Here is a 21,323-nt window from a genome sequence, read left to right as displayed (position 1 = left end):
TTAGAGTGTAGAGGCGGCGGGGTAGCCTAGTGGTTAGAGTGTTGGACTAGTAACCGGAAGGTTGCGAACCCCCGAGCTGACAAGGTACAAATCTGTCGTTCTGCCCCTGAACAGGCAGTTAACCCACTGTTCCTAGGCCGTCATTGAAAATAAGAATGTGTTCTTAAACTGACTTGCCTAGTAAAATAAAATAAAAAATATCACTCACAGCTTTCCATGAAAATGTATGGTCTGTTTATATACTGTAGGATATTTATTCTGAAAGTTGGTATAAAACCCTGTATAAACTATATTTATTACAATATATATGACTATATTTTAGGTTGACAATTCTATTACGCAATATATCACATCCCTTACTTTTACTTTCCTGCATAAGTAAAAATCTGGATTAGGCCTCTACTTTTTCATTCCCATTAGGCTGGTTTGGATTTCTCCCTGACCAAGATGGCTGCCATTTTCATCCCAACCCCATTCTGGAACGTAGAGAGTTGATAACACGTTTCCCTTCTAGTTATTTTATAGATCTCTATGAGATAGACATACAGACAGTGGTGTTTCTAGTTTAGCTTGCTAGTTTTTGACGACATGTTTTTTTTTTGATTGTCAAAGCCAAACAAACTAGCATGAACTGCTGCTTTGGGATGCAAGTATTATAGTTATAGCAACCTTTTCAAGAGCACATCGGACATCAGCGGTGCACAAATATACGGTAAGAACTGCATTTGATAGCGCATTTCGTATCCCATGGCCATGCTAGTTAACAGTTAGCTATGAATAGTGTCTGAAGGCAGCTAGCATGCTAACTAGAAGCTGCTACATCTATATAGATGCTGTGTTTGATGCGGTAGCAAAGAGATTATCCGCTTTACCGTTTCAGTCCTCCGATCTTTATTTTCTGGGAGGTTGCTGATTAATTTAGTTGGATTTAAAAACCAGGCCACGGTGTGCATTAGCAAACCACCTATTCTATTTTTTTTTATTTAATTTATTTTTTACAGATGACGTCAGCTAGAGAACTAAACATTATTCTATTTGAGGATAGCCACCTAACCAAGGACCCCGGAGAGTTGAACAAATCTGTTTATTTTATTATTTTTTATTAAATCTGACCGGTGACATAGTAAACTAGCTGGTTGTCGTCGATGTTTGTCACATGTCAAATGTATTATTTTACGTGTTTTATAGCTAGAACCATGTGACATTCATTGGTTCCAAGGAAACCACAAGCAATGTGTGGCCCAGGTTTGGCTTGGGGGGGGGTCCATTGTAAAACAATAATTTGTTCTTAACTGACTTAACTGACCTGGTTAGCTTTGTGGCTCCTGGTTAGCTTCTCAGCTAGGGTCTTAACAGAAGGGATACTTAAAGTTAACATGCTGTTTTTTCAGACCATTTGACTGGGATGTTAATGTCCTATGATGACACACTATACTGTTAACTTTACTTCCATTTTCTCTTTCACTCTCTGTCTCCTCTCAATCTCTCTCGCCATCTCTCTGTATGTCTCTCTCTCTCTCTCCTCTCTCTCTCCTCTCACTCTCCCCTTGCTCTCTCTCTCTCTCTGTCTCTCTCTCTCTCTCTCTCTCTCTGTATGTCTCTCTCTCTCCTCTCTCTCCTCTCACTCTCCCCTTGCTCTCTCTCTCTCTCTGTCTCTCTCTCTCTCTCTCTCTCTCTCTGTATGTCTCTCTCTCTCTCCTCTCTCTCTCCTCTCACTCTCCCCTTGCTCTCTCTCTCTCCTCTCTCTCCTCTCACTCTCCCCTTGCTCTCTCTCTCTCTCTCTCTCTGTATGTCTCTCTCTCTCTCCTCTCTCTCTCCTCTCACTCTCCCCTTGCTCTCTCTCTCTCTCTCTCTCTGTATGTCTCTCTCTCTCTCCTCTCTCTCTCCTCTCACTCTCCCCTTGCTCTCTCTCTCTCCTCTCTCTCTCCTCTCTCTCTCCTCTCACTCTCCCCTTGCTCTCTCTCTCTCTCTCTCTCTCTCTCTCTCTCTGTATGTCTCTATCTTTCTCTCTCTGTCGGTATCTCTTTCTCTACATTTTAATTTATCTTTTATCTTGTTTTTGTGGCTTGTAACAAAACACATATGTCGTATAACCTGACTGACCCGAAGCTGCTGCTTCCACATGTGGACAGGGGCCCACTGGTTTAGTAAATCAGCATAGAAGCATTGCACCGCAGAGCGCCACATGCACACACATCGTCCCAGATGGCACCCTATTTGGCGAGGGCCCTATGGGTAGTGCACTACATTTGGCGAGGGCCCTATGGGTAGTGCACTACATTTGGCGAGGGCCCTATGGGTAGTGCACTACATTTGGCGAGGGCCCTATGGGTAGTGCACTACATTTGGCGAGGGCCCTATGGGTAGTGCACTACATTTGGCGAGGGCCCTATGGGTAGTGCACTACATTTGGCGAGGGCCCTATGGGTAGTGCACTACATTTGGCGAGGGCCCTATGGGTAGTGCACTACATTTGGCGAGGGCCCTATGGGTAGTGCACTACATTTGGCGAGGGCCCTATGGGTTGTGCACTATACAGGGAGTAGGCTGCCATTCGAGACACACACTTTGGCTGGTTGGCCGCTAAACAGTTGGCTAGTTAATTGGATGTTTTAGCTTCAGAGGCCAACATGTTGAGTTACAGAGAGAGAGTTATCAGCAGCTATGTTTACCCTCTGAGCTTGTAGCTCCTGTATCCTTTAACCTTTAACCTTGCTACCATTGGCTGTTACACAAGGAGGACGATCTTGGTTGTGGGACAGCTGAACGTAATGAAAGGGAGAGCCAATCATCCGCTCACTATTTAGGCCAGGGCCCACCAGGGCCCACCAGGGCCCACCAGGGCCCACCATGCTAGCTGCCTGGCAGTCTCTCTGCATCCCAAATGTTCCCTGTGTAGTGTACTACTGTTGTCCAGGGCCCACCAGGGCCACCAGGCCCACCATGCTAGCTGCCTGGCAGTCTCTCTGCATCCCAAATGTTCCCTGTGTAGTGTACTACTGTTGGCCAGGGCCCACCAGGGCCCACCATGCTAGCTGCCTGGCAGTCTCTCTGCATCCCAAATGTTCCCTGTGTAGTGTACTACTGTTGTCCAGGGCCCACCAGGGCCCACCATGCTAGCTGCCTGGCAGTCTCTCTGCATCCCAAATGTTCCCTGTGTAGTGTACTACTGTTGGCCAGGGCCCACCAGGGCACTCTCTCTACATCCCTGTACTACTGTTAGCCAGGGCCCACCAGGGCACTCTCTCTACATCCCTGTACTACTGTTAGCCAGGGCCCACCAGGGCACTCTCTGCATCCCTGTACTACTGTTGGCCAGGGCCCACCAGGGCACTCTCTCTACATCCCTGTACTACTGTTGGCCAGGGCCCACCAGAGCACTCTCTCTACATCCCTGTACTACTGTTGGCCAGGGCCCACCATGCTAGCTGCCTGGCAGTCTCTCTGCATCCCTAATGTTCCCTGTGTAGTGTACTACTGTTGGCCAGGGCCCACTAGGCCCACCATGGCTCACAGGGCTCTCTGGTCATAACTAGAGTACCATTTATCACGTAAAGCCTCTGTCTGTTCTGTCTCCAGTCTGGGCCACGCTGTTCTGTCTACAGTCTGGGCCACGCTGTTCTGTCTCCAGTCTGGGCCACGCTGTTCTGTCTCCAGTCTGGGCCACGCTGTTCTGTCTCCAGTCTGGGCCACGCTGTTCTGTCTCCAGTCTGGGCCACGCTGTTCTGTCTCCAGTCTGGGCCACGCTGTTCTGTCTCCAGTCTGGGCCACGCTGTTCTGTCTCCAGTCTGGGCCACGCTGTTCTGTCTCCAGTCTGGGCCACGCTGTTCTGTCTCCAGTCTGGGCCACGCTGTTCTGTCTCCAGTCTGGGCCACGCTGTTCTGTCTCCAGTCTGGGCCACGCTGTTCTGTCTCCAGTCTGGGCCACGCTGTTCTGTCTCCAGTCTGGGCCACGCTGTTCTGTCTCCAGTCTGGGCCACGCTGTTCTGTCTCCAGTCTGGGCCACGCTGTTCTGTCTCCAGTCTGGGCCACGTTGTTCTGTCTACATTCTGGGCCACGCTGTTCTGTCTACAGTCTGGGCCACGCTGTTCTGTCTACAGTCTGGGCCACGCTGTTCTGTCTACAGTCTGGGCCACGCTGTTCTGTCTACAGTCTGGGCCACGCTGTTCTGTCTACAGTCTGGGCCACGCTGTTCTGTCTACAGTCTGGGCCACGCTGTTCTGTCTCCATTATGAAACTGAGAGGCCATTTGAAAGATAATCAACTCAATCAAGCTCTATTAGTGGCAATACAATGAATTACCTGGTTATAGCCTGCTGTGTTAATACAACTCTCATAGTGTGTGTGTGTGTGTGTGTGTGTGTGTGTGTGTATAACCTTTATTTAACTAGGCAAGTCAGTTAATAACAAATTCTTATTTACAATGACGGCCTACACCGGCCAAACCCGGACGACGCTGGACCAATTGAGCGCTGCCCTATGGGACTCCCAATCACGGCCCGGTGATACAGCCAGGATTCTAACCAGGGTGTCTGTAGTGACGCCTCTAGCACTGAGATGCATTGTTTCGCTGTTCCTACTCGGTGGCCCCCGCAGTTCTGGGCTCATGGGTCATATAGCCAGTATATATATATATATATATATATATATATATATATATATATATATATATACACATACATGCATACATACCAGTCGTTAAACTGAGGCGGTTTTTCCATCGTCACTATTACCTCAGACAGTCACTGCCATCTGTGATTAGCAGCCCACTCCACTACACTGAGCCCTTATCACAGGAAAACACCTTGAGTCCCCTTTGTGGCATGATTAACAATACACACCTGTTACTGTCCATGTAAATGAATTGCTGCAGGCTGTAAGTAATGTGGCACAGACATGCCAAGTGTTTCTAATAGACCTGGCCTCCCCTTGGCCCCGCCTCTCCTTGGCCCGGCCCCGTCTCCCCTTGGCCCCGCCCCGCCTTTCCTTTGGCCCGCCTCCCTTGGCCCGGCCCGCCCCACCTCTCCTCCCCTTGGCCCGGCCCGCCCCCACCTCTCCTCCCCTTGGCCCCGCCCGCCTCCCCTTGGCCCAGCCTCCCCTTGGCCCGCCCCGCCTCACCTTGGCGGTCCGCCTCCCCTTGGCCCGCCCCGCCTCCCTTGGCCCGCCCCGCCTCCCCTTGGCCCGCCCCGCCTCCCCTTGGCCCGCCCCGCCTCCCCTTGGCCCGCCCCGCCTCCCCTTGGCCCGCCCCGCCTCCCCTTGGCCCGCCCCGCCTCCCCTTGGCCCGCCCCGCCTCCCCTTGGCCCGCCCCGCCTCCCCTTGGCCCGCCCCGCCTCCCCTTGGCCCGACCCGCCTCCCCTTGGCCCGACCCGCCTCCCCTTGGCCCGACCCGCCTCCCTAGGCCCGACCCGCCTCCCCTAGGCCCGACCCGCCTCTCCTTGGCCCGACCCGCCTCCCTTTGGCCCGCCCCGCCTCCCTTTGGCCCGCCCCGCCTCCCCTTGGCCCAGCCTCCCCTTGGCCCGCCCCGCCTTCACCTTGGCCCCGCCCGTCTCCCCTTGGCCCCGCCCCGTCTCCCTTGGCCCGCCCCCGTCTCCCCTTGGCCCGCCCCGTCTCCCCTTGGCCCGCCCCGTCTCCCCTTGGCCCCGCCCCGCCTCCCCTTGGCCCCGCCCCGCCTCCCCTTGGCCCCGCCCCGCCTCCCCTTGACCCCGCCCCGCCTCCCTTGGCCCGATGCTGAACAGTTGTCACAGTGTGAAGAGAAACATACCAAAGGCAAGAGAGGTTGTTTTTTCGCCCATTTGGAATTACCACTAGCTGTCACTGAGAGCCTCTCAACAAAACACTGTCCTCAATGAAACGTGTTCTATGCACCCAGTCAAAAGATCATCCCTGTGGTTCTAGTGTCAGACATGGACTCTCTAGAGGTGGCCATCCTATAGGTTCACCAGATGGGAAAAACAACGTGTAGGACTAGTTTTCAACTGCTCTTTAGACTGTAGATCGTCCTGGAGACAGGCTCCCTGGAAAGCTTCGTAGCTATGGAAACACTCAAAAAGCCGGGCTAGGCGGTGTCACGTGCACAGCCGGGACCTTACCTGATGAGAGGTAGAGAAGCATACAGTTTGTTTTTTAATTGAAGCAGTTACTTCATCTTGTACATCAAACACTTAAATTCTGTTTTTATATGTGGAAAGTACTACATTTCCCATAATGCATTAGTCTAACCCTCAAATTTAAATGTGTCATTTAGCAGACGCTCTTACCCAGAGAGATTTTCATGTGAGTAAGGGCATACTTTTTCGTACTGGTCCCCTCGTGGGATTTGAACCCACAACCCTGGCGTTGCAAGCGCCACGCTCTACCATAAATCCTTCAAAAAGAAGCCAAACAAACAAACAAAATGGTTGGTGGAAATATAATTGCCTATTCTAAACATTAAGTTTAAAAGCGTAAGACTACATTGGTTTCTGGAAGTGTGTCCTATCAGATTTAAGGAAACTCATGCTCTATGACTGAGTGGAATTGCAGTGCAATTAAATTTTACTTCCTGTCAATTAAATTTAAAAAATCTACATCCTGTTGTGAGGTGGCAGGTAGCCTAGTGGTTAGAGGGTAGAGGTGGCAGGTAGCCTAGTGGTTAGAGGGTAGAGGTGGCAGGTAGCCTAGTGGTTAGAGGGTAGAGGTGGCAGGTAGCCTAGTGGTTAGAGGGTAGAGGTGGCAGGTAGCCTAGTGGTTAGAGGGTAGAGGTGGCAGGTAGCCTAGTGGTTAGAGGGTAGAGGTGGCAGGTAGCCTAGTGGTTAGAGGGTAGAGGTGGCAGGTAGCCTAGTGGTTAGAGGGTAGAGGTGGCAGGTAGCCTAGTGGTTAGAGGGTAGAGGTGGCAGGTAGCCTAGTGGTTAGAGGGTAGAGGTGGCAGGTAGCCTAGTGGTTAGAGGGTAGAGGTGGCAGGTAGCCTAGAGGGTAGAGGTGGCAGGTAACCTAGTGGGTAGAGGTGGCAGGTAACCTAGTGGTTAGAGGGTAGAGGTGGCAGGTAACCTAGTGGTTAGAGGGTAGAGGTGGCAGGTAACCTAGTGGTTAGAGGGTAGAGGTGGCAGGTAACCTAGTGGTTAGAGGGTAGAGGTGGCAGGTAACCTAGTGGTTAGAGGGTAGAGGTGGCAGGTAACCTAGTGGTTAGAGGGTGGCAGGTAACCTAGTGGTTAGAGGGTGGCAGGTAACCTAGTGGTTAGAGGGTGGCAGGTAACCTAGTGGGTAGAGGGTGGCAGGTAACCTAGTGGGTAGAGGGTGGCAGGTAACCTAGTGGGTAGAGGGTGGCAGGTAACCTAGTGGGTAGAGGTGGCAGGTAACCTAGTGGGTAGAGGTGGCAGGTAACCTAGTGGGTAGAGGTGGCAGGTAACCTAGTGGGTAGAGGTGGCAGGTAACCTAGTGGGTAGAGGTGGCAGGTAACCTAGTGGGTAGAGGTGGCAGGTAACCTAGTGGGTAGAGGGTTGAGCCAGTAACCGAAAGGTTGCTAGATCGAATCCCAGAGCTGACAATCTGTCATTCTTCCCCTGAACAAGGCCCACTGTTTCTAGGTCAGTCGTTGTATAATAATTGAACTCACTTGCCTAGGTGCCATGAAGTCGTTGTACCCTGTAGATTATATTGCCACCCTTGGCCTTCCCTCAAGTTCTGAGATCTTGGCTGTGTTTCAAACTCATTAGAGACACACCGTCCTCCACTTACCCTCGCCTTGTGCCCTTGGGGGTAATTCCTGCGACAAACAATCTTTGTCGTCGGTCCAAATGGTTAGCCGAACAAGGGAAGTTGGCAACGTAAGCCCCTCAGTCCTCGTTTTTGGATCGAGTTTGCGAGTGTACAATTATGTTCACCTCGACACCTGAAACGACCCATAATTCAATTCGTGACGATTGTATATCTGCTAAGAAAAGTCAGCCAAAACTTAAAAACAATGTTAGTATTGAGAAGTCAACATACAAGTGAAAGTTAAAAAATAAAAAAATAAAAAATGTAAATAAGTTAGAAATTGTGCTTTTAATGCACATGATGGCTCAAAGGCGTATCATAAAAGGATGTTTTTGGTTGGTTTAGCTTTTGGAAACGTTAGCTTGCGCGCAACTTTCCCTGATATTACACTTAGACATTGTCATTTTTGATTTTACCGGATGGCTAACATTCGATGCCTGCGGATGCTTTGTCTTCGAGGCCCAAGATATGAAATACAATCATAATTGACTGTATCGCATATAAATCACACACAACCTCTACTGCTGGTTCCATGACGACTGAAAACAACACAATTGTGGGACAAACGAGTGACACATTTCCAGCCAAGACCGGCCCATTTTAAAATTAATTAATTCTCACCTCGCCCTGCCAGTGTCCACTCGTCAGACTTCATTAGAAGTGTCCACTTTATTTGAGGGTTGAGGGGGAGAGGGTGTGTGTTTGGAATGCAGCTCTAGTCTACTGGTAACTAGTGAGTCTACCCTCATCCTTCCCTACCCTCATTCTTCCCTAGCCCTACCCTACCCTCATCCTACCCTACCCTCATCCTTCCCTAGCCCTACCCTACCCTCATCCTTCCCTAGCCCTACCCTACCCTCATCCTTCCCTACCCTCATCCTTCCCTAGCCCTACCCTACCCTCATCCTTCCCTAGCCCTACCCTACCCTCATCCTTCCCTAGCCCTACCCTACCCTCATCCTTCCCTACCCTCATCCTTGCCTAGCCCTACCCTACCCTCATCATTCCCTACCCTCATCATTCCCTACCCTACCCTCATCATTCCCTAGCCCTACCCTGCCCTCATCCTTCCCTTGCCCTTCCCTGCCCTCATCCTTCCCTGCCCTCATCCTTCCCTAGCCCTACCCTGCCCTCATCCTTCCCTACCCTCATCCTTCCCTACCCTCATCCTTCCCTGCCCTCATCCTTCCCTAGCCCTACCACAACACTGTTTTTAAAGGAGGTGCTGTGTTTACATCATATAGGTTAGCCCTGCCTATAGTGTGTGTGTGTGTGTGTGTGTGTGTGTGTGTGTGTGTGTGTGTTCCACTGCCAGTATATGACATCATTATTCGGCGTAGTCCTGGAGCAAACGGCAGCCAGTGACTCACTGATGTGGGAAATGTTTAAAAATACTGATCTAATGTCCCCTCTTCCTCCAGTCAGATAATACTGACCTAATGTTCCCTCCTCCTCTTCCTCTTCATCCAGTCAGATAATAGTGACCTAATGTTCCCTCCTCCTCTTCCTCCTCTTCATCCAGTCAGATAATAGTGACCTAATGTTCCCTCCTCTTCTTCATCCAGTCAGATAATACTGACCTAATGTTCCCTCCTCCTCATCCTCCTCTTCCAGTCAGATAATACTGACCTAATGTTCCCCTCCTCCTCATCCTCCTCTTCCAGTCAGATAATACTGACCTAATGTTCCCTCCTCCTCATCCTCCTCTTCCAGTCAGATAATACTGACCTAATGTTCCCTCCTCCTCTTCCTCCTCCTCATCCTCCTCTTCCTCCTCCTCCTCCAGTCAGATAATAGTGACCTAATGTTCCCTCCTCCTCTTCCTCCTCTTCATCCAGTCAGATAATAGTGACCTAATGTTCCCTCCTCATCTTCCTCTTCCTCATCCAGTCAGATAATACTGACCTAATGTTCCCTCCTCCTCATCTTCCTCTTCCTCATCCAGTCAGATAATACTGACCTAATGTTCCCTCCTCCTCATCTTCCTCTTCCTCCTCCAGTCAGATAATACTGACCTAATGTTCCCTCTTCTTCCTCCTCCAGTCAGATAATAGTGGTCAAAGGAGCCAGCCTTCTGCCCAGGTGTCACGTGAGGTTGTGTGCCGCACTTCAACCCTTCCCTTCCCCCTAACACTATGGGCCCCACCCACTGGCCTTTACTCACTGATCTAGGACCAGTTACCCACCCCATAGCCTAACCTGAAGGAGGAATAGAGAGCCAATCATGGAGGAATATAAAAAAACTGAGCCCAGATCAGTCGGAGTTTAGGACTGCTGGCTCTGGCTCTACCCCTGGTTAATCCCACAGGGCTGTCAAAGGAAATGAGCAGATTATCCTCATTCAGCGGTATGTCCTGCTGCGTGGGTGCCTTACTGCCTGCCTTACTGCCTGCCTTACTGCCTGCCTTACTGCCTGCCTTACTGCCTGCCTTACTGCCTGCCTTACTGCCTGCCTTACTGCCTGCCTTACTGCCTGCCTTACTGCCTGCCTTACTGCCTGCCTTACTGCCTGCTTACTGGCTGCCTTACTGCCTGCCTTACTGCCTGCTTACTGGCTGCCTGCCTGACTGCCTGTTTACTGCCTGCCTGACTGCCTGTTTACTGCCTGCCTGACTGCCTGCTTACTGGCTGCCTGACTGCCTGCTTACTGCCTGCCTGACTGCCTGCTTACTGCCTGCTTACTGCCTGCCTAACTGCCTGCTGACTGCCTGCTTACTGCCTGCCTTACTGCCTAACTGCCTGCCTAACTGCCTGCCTAACTGCCTGCCTAACTGCCTGCTTACTGCCTGCTTACTGCCTTACTGACTGCCTGCCTACTGCCTGCTTACTGGCTGCCTGACTGCCTGCTTACTGCCTGCCTGACTGCCTGCTTACTGGCTGCCTGACTGCCTGCTTACTGCCTGCCTGACTGCCTGCTTACTGGCTGTGCCTGCCTCTTGGGGTTACTTTTGTGCAGTGGCCCTGTCAGGGCAGGCAGGCAAGGTGAGGCTGTGAATAGCCTGAAAATGACCCAGAGGGAGAGGGTGATGGTGTCTGGACTGCCTCTAAACTGACCCAGAGGGAGAGTAAACACTCAGTCTATTGGCTAATAGGCTGTGTAACTTTGAAGATCTGACTAAAGAGTAGAGTAGCCTGTCCCCTCCCAGCCACACACACTCTCTCTCTCACCTACCTCACCTCTCTCTGTCTCTCTCTCCTCCCTCACCTCTCTCTGTCTCTCTCTCTCCTCCCTCACCTCTCTCTTCTCTCTCTGACACACACACTCTCTCTCTCTCTGTCTCTCTCACCTCACCTCTCTCTCTCTCTCGCTCTCTGTCTCTCTCTCTCGCTCTCTGTCTCTCTCTCTCGCTCTCTGTCTCTCTCTGTCGCTCTCTGTCTCTCTCTGTCTCTCTCTGTCTCTCTCTGTCTCTCTCTGTCTCTCTCTGTCTCTCTCTGTCTCTCTCTGTCTCTCTCTGTCTCTCTCTGTCTGTCTCTGTCTCTCTCTGTCTGTCTCTGTCTCTGTCTCTCTTTCCTCCCTCACCTCTCTCTTCTCTCTCTGACACACACACACACACTCTCTCTCACCTCACCTCTCTCTCTCTCTCTCTCTCTGTCTCTCTCACCTCACCTCTCTCTCTCTGTCTCTCTCTCTGTCTCTCTCACCTCACCTCTCTCTCTCTCTCTCTCTGTCTCTCTCTCCTACCTCACCTCTCTCTCTCACCTCACCTCTCTCTCTCTCTCCTCCCTCACCTCTCTCTCTCTCTCTCTGTCTCTCTCTCTGTCTCTCTCTCCTCCCTCACCTCTCTCTCTGTCTCTCTCTCCTCCCTCACCTCACCTCTCTCTCTCTCTGTCTCTCTCTCCTCTCTCTCTCTCTCTCTCTGTCTCTCTCTCTCTGTCTCTCTGTCTCTGTCTCTCTGTCTCTCTCTCCTCCCTCACCTCTCTCTTCTCTCTCTGACACACAGACAGACACAGAGGCATTTGTATATTCCTCTCTGAGATCCAGTGCCTTCAGAATATACCCCATAATGACATCGCCATACCCCATAATGACATCACAATACCCCATAATGACATCACAATACCCCATAATGACATCGCCATACCCCATAATGACATCACCATACCCCATAATGACATCGCCATACCCCATGACATCGCAATACCCCATAATGACATCGCAATACCCCATAATGACATCGCAATACCCCATAATGACATCACCATACCCCATAATGACATCACCATACCCCATAATGACATCACAATACCCCATAATGACATCACAATACCCCATAATGACATCGCCATACCCCATAATGACATCGCCATACCCCATAATGACATCGCCATACCCCATAATGACATCGCCATACCCCATAATGACATCGCCATACCCCATAATGACATCGCCATACCCCATAATGACATCGCCATACCCCATAATGACATCGCCATACCCCATAATGACATCGCCATACCCCATAATGACATCGCCATACCCCATAATGACATCGCCATACCCCATAATGACATCGCCATACCCCATAATGACATCGCCATACCCCATAATGACATCGCCATACCCCATAATGACATCGCCATACCCCATAATGACATCGCCATACCCCATAATGACATCGCCATACCCCATAATGACATCGCCATACCCCATAATGACATCGCCATACCCCATAATGACATCGCCATACCCCATAATGACATCGCCATACCCCATAATGACATCGCCATTCCCCATAATGACATCGCCATTCCCCATAATGACATCGCCATACCCCATAATGACATCGCCATACCCCATAATGACATCGCCATACCCCATAATGACATCGCCATACCCCATAATGACATCGCCATACCCCATAATGACATCGCCATACCCCATAATGACATCGCCATACCCCATAATGACATCGCCATACCCCATAATGACATCGCCATACCCCATAATGACATCGCCATACCCCATAATGACATCGCCATACCCCATAATGACATCGCCATACCCCATAATGACATCGCCATACCCCATAATGACATCGCCATACCCCATAATGACATCGCCATACCCCATAATGACATCGCGATACCCCATAATGACATCGCGATACCCCATAATGAGAAATCAAAAATTCTTTGATGTATTAAAAAATAAAGTATTGCGACCCTTTGCTATTAGAGCTTCGGGTGCATCCTGTTCCCATTGATCATCCTTGAGATGTTTCTACAACTTGATTGGAGTCCATCTGTGGTAAATTCAAATGATTGGACATGATTTGGAAAGGCACACACCTGTCTATATAAGGTCCCACTGTTGACGGTGCATGTAAGAGCAAGGGTATAAATTAAAAAAAATGTCTGCAGCATTGAAGGTCCCCAAGAACACAATGGCCTCCATCATTCTTAAATGGAAGAAGTTTGGAACCACCAAGACTCTTCCTAGAGCTGGCCGCCCGGCCAAACTGAGCAACTGGAGGAGAAGGGCCTTGGTCAGGGAGGTGACCGAGAACCCGATGGTCACTCTGACAGATCTCCAGAGTTCCACTGTGGAGATGGGAGAACCTTCCAGAAGGACAACGATCTCTGCAGCACTTCACCAATCAGACCTTTATAGTAAAGTGGCCATACGGAAGACACTCCTCAGTAAAAGGCACATGACAGCCTGTTTGGAGTTTTCCAGAAGGCACCTAAAGGACTCTGACCATGAGAAACAAGATTCTCTGTTTCAAGACAGACCATCTCCCCAAATACAGGTGTGCCAAGCTTGTAGCGTCATACCCAAGAAGACTCGAGTCTGTAATCGCTGCCAAAGGTGCTTCAACAAAGTACTGAGTAAAGGGTCTGAATACTTACGTAAATGTGATTTCATTTTTTAAAATTTTTATTAATTAACAAATCTCTCCTCCTTCTATCCGCCTCTCTTCTTTTCCCCCTCTCTCTCTTCTCTCACCCCCTCTCTTTTTTCTCCCTTCTCTCTCACCCTCTCTTAGACTGAGGTTGTGAGCGAACAAGGGAGAGTGTGTGTGTGTGAGAGAGAGAGACTGAAAGAGTGGTCGTCATGGCAGCTGAGGCGCAGAGACAGCGGTCTCTGTCCACGTCAGGAGACTCGCTCTACCTGGTGCTGGGGATAGACAAGAATGCCTCGCCGGAGGACATCAAGAAGTCCTACAGGTAACACTATACCAGGACATCAAGAAGTCCTACAGGTAACACTATACACCACTATACCAGGACATCAAGAAGTCCTACAGGTAACACTATACACCACTATACCAGGACATCAAGAAGTCCTACAGGTAACACTATACACCACTATACCAGGACATCAAGAAGTCCTACAGGTAACACTATACACCACTATACCAGGACATCAAGAAGTCCTACAGGTAACACTACACACCACTATACCAGGACATCAAGATGTCCTACAGGTAACATTATACCAGGACATCAAGATGTCCTACAGGTAACACTATACCAGGACATCAAGAAGTCCTACAGGTAACACTATACCAGGACATCAAGAAGTCCTACAGGTAACACTATACCAGGACATCAAGAAGTCCTACAGGTAACACTATACACCACTATACCAGGACATCAAGAAGTCCTACAGGTAACACTATACACCACTATACCAGGACATCAAGAAGTCCTACAGGTAACACTATACACCACTATACCAGGACATCAAGAAGTCCTACAGGTAACACTATACACCACTATACCAGGACATCAAGAAGTCCTACAGGTAACACTATACACCACTATACCAGGACATCAAGAAGTCCTACAGGTAACACTATACACCACTATACCAGGACATCAAGAAGTCCTACAGGTAACACTATACACCACTATACCAGGACATCAAGAAGTCCTACAGGTAACACTATACACCACTATACCAGGACATCAAGAAGTCCTACAGGTAACACTATACACCACTATACCAGGACATCAAGAAGTCCTACAGGTAACACTATACACCACTATACCAGGACATCAAGAAGTCCTACAGGTAACACTATACACCACTATACCAGGACATCAAGAAGTCCTACAGGTAACACTATACACCACTATACCAGGACATCAAGAAGTCCTACAGGTAACACTATACACCACTATACCAGGACATCAAGAAGTCCTACAGGTAACACTATACACCACTATACCAGGACATCAAGAAGTCCTACAGGTAACACTATACACCACTATACCAGGACATCAAGAAGTCCTACAGGTAACACTATACACCACTATACCAGGACATCAAGAAGTCCTACAGGTAACACTATACACCACTATACCAGGACATCAAGAAGTCCTACAGGTAACACTATACACTACTACACCAGGACACGACACGCTATTAGTAGACAACACCTGAACTCTTCCTGGTCCTGGGGGGGTCATCAAATCAAGTGTATTTATAAAGCCCTTCTTACATCAGCTGATATATCAAAGTGCTGTACAGAAACTCAGCCTAAAACCCCAAACAGCAAGTAATACAGGTGTAGAAGCACGGTGGCTAGGAAAAACACCATAGAAAGACCAAAACCTAGGAAGAAACCTAGAGAGGAACCAGGCTCTGAGGGGTGGCCAGTCCTCTTCTGGCTGTTCCGGGTGGAGATTATAACAGAACATGGCCAAGATGTTCAAATGTTCATAAATGACCAGCATGGTCAAATAAAAATAATCACAGTGGTTGTAGAGGGTGCAGCAAGTCAGCACCTCAGGAGTAAATGTCAGTTGGCTTTTCATATTCAGAGTATCTCTACCGCTCCTGCTGTCTCTAGAGAGTTGAAAACAGCAGGTCTAGGACAGGTAGCACGTCCGGTAAACAGGTCAGGGTTCCATAGCCGCAGGCAGAACAGTTGAAACTGGAGCAGCAGCACGGCCAGGTGAACTGGGGACAGCAAGGAGTCATCATGTCAGGTAGTCCTGAGGCATGGTCCTAGGGCTCAGGTCCTCCGAGAGAGAGAAAGATAGAAAGAAAGAAAGAGAGAGAGAGAATTAGAGAGAGCATACTTAAATTCACACAGGATACTGGATAGGACAGGAGAAGTATTCCAGATATAACAAACTGACCCTAGCCCCCGACACAAACTACTGCAGCATAAATACTGGAAGCTGAGACAGCAGGGGTCAGGAGACACTGTGGCTCCACTGAGGACACCCCCCGGACAGGGCCAAACAGGAAGGATATAACCCCACCCACTTTTCCAAAGCACAGACCCCACACCACTAGAGGGATATCTTCAAGCACCAACTTACCATCCTGAGACAAGGCCGAGTATAGGAAGATCTCTGCCACGGCACAACCCGGGGGGGGGGGGGGGGGGGTGCCAACCCAGACAGGAAGATCACATCAGTGACTCAACCCACTCAAGTGACGCACCCCTCCTAGGGACGGCATGGAAGAGCACCAGTAAGCCAGTGACTCAGCCGCTGTAATAGGGTTAGAGGCAGAGAATCCCATTGGAAAGAGGGGAACCGGCCAGGCAGAGACAGCAAGGGTGGTTCGTTGCTCCAGAGCCTTTCCGTTCACCTTCCCACTCCTGGGCCAGACTACACTCAATCATATGACCCACTGAAGAGATGAGTCTTCAGTAAAGACTTAAAAGGTCGAGACAGAGTCTGCGTCTCTCACATGGCTAGGCAGACCATTCCATAAAATGGGTCAATTGTGCACCGCCCCCATGGGTCTCCCGGTCGTGGCAGGCTGCGACAGAGCCTGGACTCGAACCCAGAATCTCTCGTGGCACAGCTAGCACTGCAATGCAGGGTCTTAGATCACTGCACCACTCGGGAGGCCTCTCTCCTCCTCTTGGGTGTCAGCTCAGCTGTAATGGAGCCAGTTGTAGACACTAAATCACACTCCTGAATCCCACCGGGCAGAACCTCAACGGTGGCAGTCATAAAGTAATTGTCTGACTAATGTAGCAGACTGGGTTTTTGGTCTAGAAGCTCATTTGATGTAGGTAATGCGACCATGAGGAGGGAGTGACTTCCTATTATCACTGTCCACTAGACTTCCTGTTATCATTGTTCACTATGAGACACTGTCCAATAGACTTCCTATTATCACTGTTCACTATGAGACACAGTCCACTAGACTTCCTGTTATCACTGCCCACTATGAGACACTGTCCACTAGACTTCCTGTTATCACTGTTCACTATGAGACACTGTCCACTAGACTTCCTGTTATCACTGTCCACTAGACTTCCTGTTATCACTGTCCACTAGACGTCCTGTTATCACTGTCCACTAGACGTCCTGTTATCACTGTCCACTAGACTTCCTGTTATCACTGTCCACTAGACTTCCTGTTATCACTGTCCACTAGACTTCCTGTTATCACTGCCCACTAGACTTCCTGTTATCACTGCCCACTAGACTTCCTGTTATCACTGTCCACTAGACTTCCTGTTATCACTGCCCACTAGACTTCCTGTTATCACTGCCCACTAGACTTCCTGTTATCACTGCCCACTAGACTTCCTGTTATCACTGTCCACTAGACTTCCTGTTATCACTGTCCACTAGACTTCCTGTTATCACTGCCCACTAGACTTCCTGTTATCACTGTCCACTAGACTTCCTGTCCACTAGAGGGCAACAGAGATGTGGTGCATGGGGGCTGAACATTGAAATAAGGGACAGAAGTGATTGTTTTACGTTTGGCTGAAACACTTTAAATTCTATTTGTTTCGTCATTCTGTCATTGTCTTTCTCATAACCACACCTGTTCTCCGTCCAATCAGGAAACTGGCCCTGAAGTTCCACCCAGACAAGAACCCAGACAACCCCGAGGCTGCTGATAAGTTTAAGGAAATCAACAGCGCCCACGCCATCCTGAACGACTGTACCAAGAGGAACATCTATGACAAGTACGGATCCCTGGGACTCTACGTGGCCGAGCAGTTTGGAGAGGAGAACGTCAACACCTACTTTGTCCTCTCCTCCTGGTGGGCTAAGGTAAGACAACCTATCTGTGTGTGTGGTGGTGGTGGGCTAAGGTAAGACAACCTATCTGTGTGTGTGGTGGTGGTGGACTAAGGTAAGACAACCTATCTGTGTGTGTGGTGGTGGGCTAAGGTAAGACAACCTATCTGTGTGTGTGGTGGTGGTGGGCTAAGGTAAGACAACGTATCTGTGAGTGTGGGGAGGGGGGGGGGTGTTGTGTGTGTGTGTGTGTGTGTGTGGTGGTGGGCGGAATGGTGTGTGTGTGTGTGTGGTGGTGGGCGGAATGGTGTGTGTGTGTGTGTGCCTCTGTCAAGAAAGTGGAGTCAATGAGGGGGTCGTCCACGCTAGTTAGACCCTCAGCTTAGAAAGCCAAATGATACCCCAGTAAATGTAGTGATGGACGTGGGGGTTATGATTAGTCACCGGTAAAATTCACCTCTCAAAGATCAATTTTTATTTATTTTTTAAAGTCATCAGTTTGTGCATCTCACCTCTGACCTCTCTCTGACGGTCTCCTCTGTCTGCAGGGCCTGTTCATCTTCTGTGGCTTGGCGACTGGCTGCTACTTCTGCTGCTGTCTGTGCTGCTGCTGTAACTGCTGCTGTGGGAAGTGTAAACCGCGGCCTCCCATGGACCAGGAACCAGAGTTCTCGTCTCCCCTGAAGACCTGGAGGCACAGATGCAGTCTGACGAGAGAGGTGAGGAGTTTAATCAATCAACCAATAGAACTAGAGCTAAAGAGGTGAGGAGTTTAATCAATCAACCAATAGAACTAGAGGTAAGAGAGGTGAGGAGTTTAATCAATCAACCAATAGAACTAGAGCTAAGAGAGGTGAGGAGTTTAATCAATCAACCAATAGAACTAGAGGTAAAGAGGTGAGGAGTTTAATCAATCAACCAATAGAACTAGAGCTAAGAGAGGTGAGGAGTTTAATCAATCAACCAATAGAACTAGAGGTAAGAGAGGTGAGGTGTTTAATCAATCAATATAACTAGAGGTAGGAGAGGTGAGTTTAATCAATCAATCAATAGAACTAGAGGTAAGAGAGGTGAGGAGTTTAATCAATCAATCAATCAATCAATAGAACTAGAGGTAAGAGAGGTGAGGAGTTTAATCAATCAATCAATAGAACTAGAGGTAAGAGGTGAGGAGTTTAATCAATCAACCAATAGAACTAGAGCTAAGAGAGGTGAGGAGTTTAATCAATCAACCAATAGAACTAGAGGTAAGAGAGGTGAGGTGTTTAATCAATCAATCAATCAATATAACTAGAGGTAGGAGAGGTGAGGAGTTTAATCAATCAATCAATCAATATAACTAGAGGTAGGAGAGGTGAGGAGTTTAATCAATCAATCAATCAATAGAACTAGAGGTAAGAGAGGTGAGGAGTTTAATCAATCAACCAATAGAACTAGAGGTAAGAGAGGTGAGGTGTTTAATCAATCAATCAATCAATATAACTAGAGGTAGGAGAGGTGAGGAGTTTAATCAATCAATCAATCAATAGAACTAGAGGTAAGAGAGGTGAGGAGTTTAATCAATCAATAGAACTAGAGGTAAGAGAGGTGAGGAGTTTAATCAATCAATCAATATAACTAGAGGTAAGAGAGGTGAGGAGTTTAATCAATCTATGTTTTAATTAGTGGATTTTCACTTGGTTAAATGAAGGGAAGGATAGAGAGGATTTGATCCCAGGCAGGGAACTGGTCGTTAGGACAGTTTAACTGGCCAGTCCAACCTGGTCGTTAGGACAGTTTAACTGGCCAGTCCAACCTGGTCGTTAGGACAGTTTAACTGGCCAGTCCAACCTGGTCGTTAGGACAGTTTAACTGGCCAGTCCAACCTGGTCGTTAGGACAGTTTAACTGGCCAGTCCAACCTGGTCGTTAGGACAGTTTAACTGGCCAGTCCAACCTGGTCGTTAGGACAGTTTAACTGGCCAGTCCAACCTGGTCGTTAGGACAGTTTAACTGGCCAGTCCAACCTGGTCGTTAGGACAGTTTAACTGGCCAGTCCAACCTGGTCGTTAGGACAGTTTAACTGGCCAGTCCAACCTGGTCGTTAGGACAGTTTAACTGGCCAGTCCAACCTGGTCGTTAGGACAGTTTAACTGGCCAGTCCAACCTGGTCGTTAGGACAGTTTAACTGGCCAGTCCAACCTGGTCGTTAGGACAGATTCACTGGCCAGTCCAACCTGGTCGTTAGGACAGATTCACTGGCCAGTCCCCTGTAACTTGGTCATTATAACAGTTGAACTCTGGTCAGCCCAACCTGGGCCTGTGGGTTGGTCATGTGGTTGAAGCTGCCACCAATCACACAGTTATTTAGATTTGTAACATCTGTGTGCGTGTTGTTCCCCCCCCAGACGTTGGTGGGGACCCCATCATGATGCAGCCGTCTGGAACAGAGACCACCAGGCTGACGTCAGACAACCACTCCTCCTACCGGACCGACACCGGATACAACTAAGCCCCCTGTACCACGACACCGGATACAACTAAGCCCCCTGTACCCCGACACCGGATACAACTAAGCCCCCTGTACCCCGACACCGGATACAACTAAGCCCCCTGTACCCCGACACCGGATACAACTAAGCCCCCTGTACCCCGACACCGGATACAACTAAACCCCCTGTACCCCGACACCGGATACAACTAAACCCCCTGTACCCGACACCGGATACAACTAAACCCCCTGTACCCTCTACACCGGATACAACTAAACCCCCTGTAACCCGACACCGGATACAACTAAACCCCCTGTACCCCCGACACCGGATACAACTAAACCCCCTGTACCCTCTACACCGGATACAACTAAACCCCCTGTACCCTCTACACCGGATACAACTAAACCCCCTGTACCCTCTACACCAGATACAACTAAACCCCTGTACCCCTACCCTCTACACCGGATACAACTAAACCCCCCTGTACCCCTACCCTCTACACCGGATACAACTAAACCCCCTGTACCCCTACCCTCTACACCGGATACAACTAAACCCCCTGTACCCCTACCCTCTACACCGGATACAACTAAACCCCTGTACCCCTACCCTCTACACCGGATACAACTAAACCCCCTGTACCCCTACCCTCTACACCGGATACAACTAAACCCCCTGTACCCCTACCCTCTACACCGGATACAACTAAACCCCCTGTACCCCTACCTCTACACCGGATACAACTAAACCCCCTGTACCCCTACCCTCTACACCGGATACAACTAAACCCCCTGTACCCCTACCCTCTACACCGGATACAACTAAACCCCCTGTACCCCTACTCTCTACACCGGATACAACTAAACCCCCTGTACCCCTACCCTCTACACCGGATACAACTAAACCCCCTGTACCCCTACCCTCTACACCGGATACAACTAAACCCCTGTACCCCTACCCTCTACACCGGATACAACTAAACCCCCTGTACCCCTACTCTCTACACCGGATACAACTAAACCCCTGTACCCCTACCCTCTACACCAGATACAACTAAACCCCTGTACCCCTACTCTCTTCACCGGATACAACTAAACCCCCTGTACCCCTACACCAGATACAACTAAACCCCCTGTACCCCTACACCGGATACAACTAAACCCCCT

General features: G+C 49.5%; 1 pseudogene; it reads left to right on the top strand.

Moving 5' to 3' along the window:
- The first annotated feature begins 545 nt into the window (after nt 1-545).
- LOC124019417 lies at nt 546-20,688 on the top strand (annotated as a pseudogene).
- Nucleotides 20,689-21,323: the final 635 nt, after the last annotated feature.

Source organism: Oncorhynchus gorbuscha, unplaced genomic scaffold, assembly GCF_021184085.1.
Source record: "Oncorhynchus gorbuscha isolate QuinsamMale2020 ecotype Even-year unplaced genomic scaffold, OgorEven_v1.0 Un_scaffold_909, whole genome shotgun sequence".
Taxonomy (NCBI): domain Eukaryota; kingdom Metazoa; phylum Chordata; class Actinopteri; order Salmoniformes; family Salmonidae; genus Oncorhynchus; species Oncorhynchus gorbuscha.
This window is presented reverse-complemented; position numbering and strand designations above follow the sequence as displayed.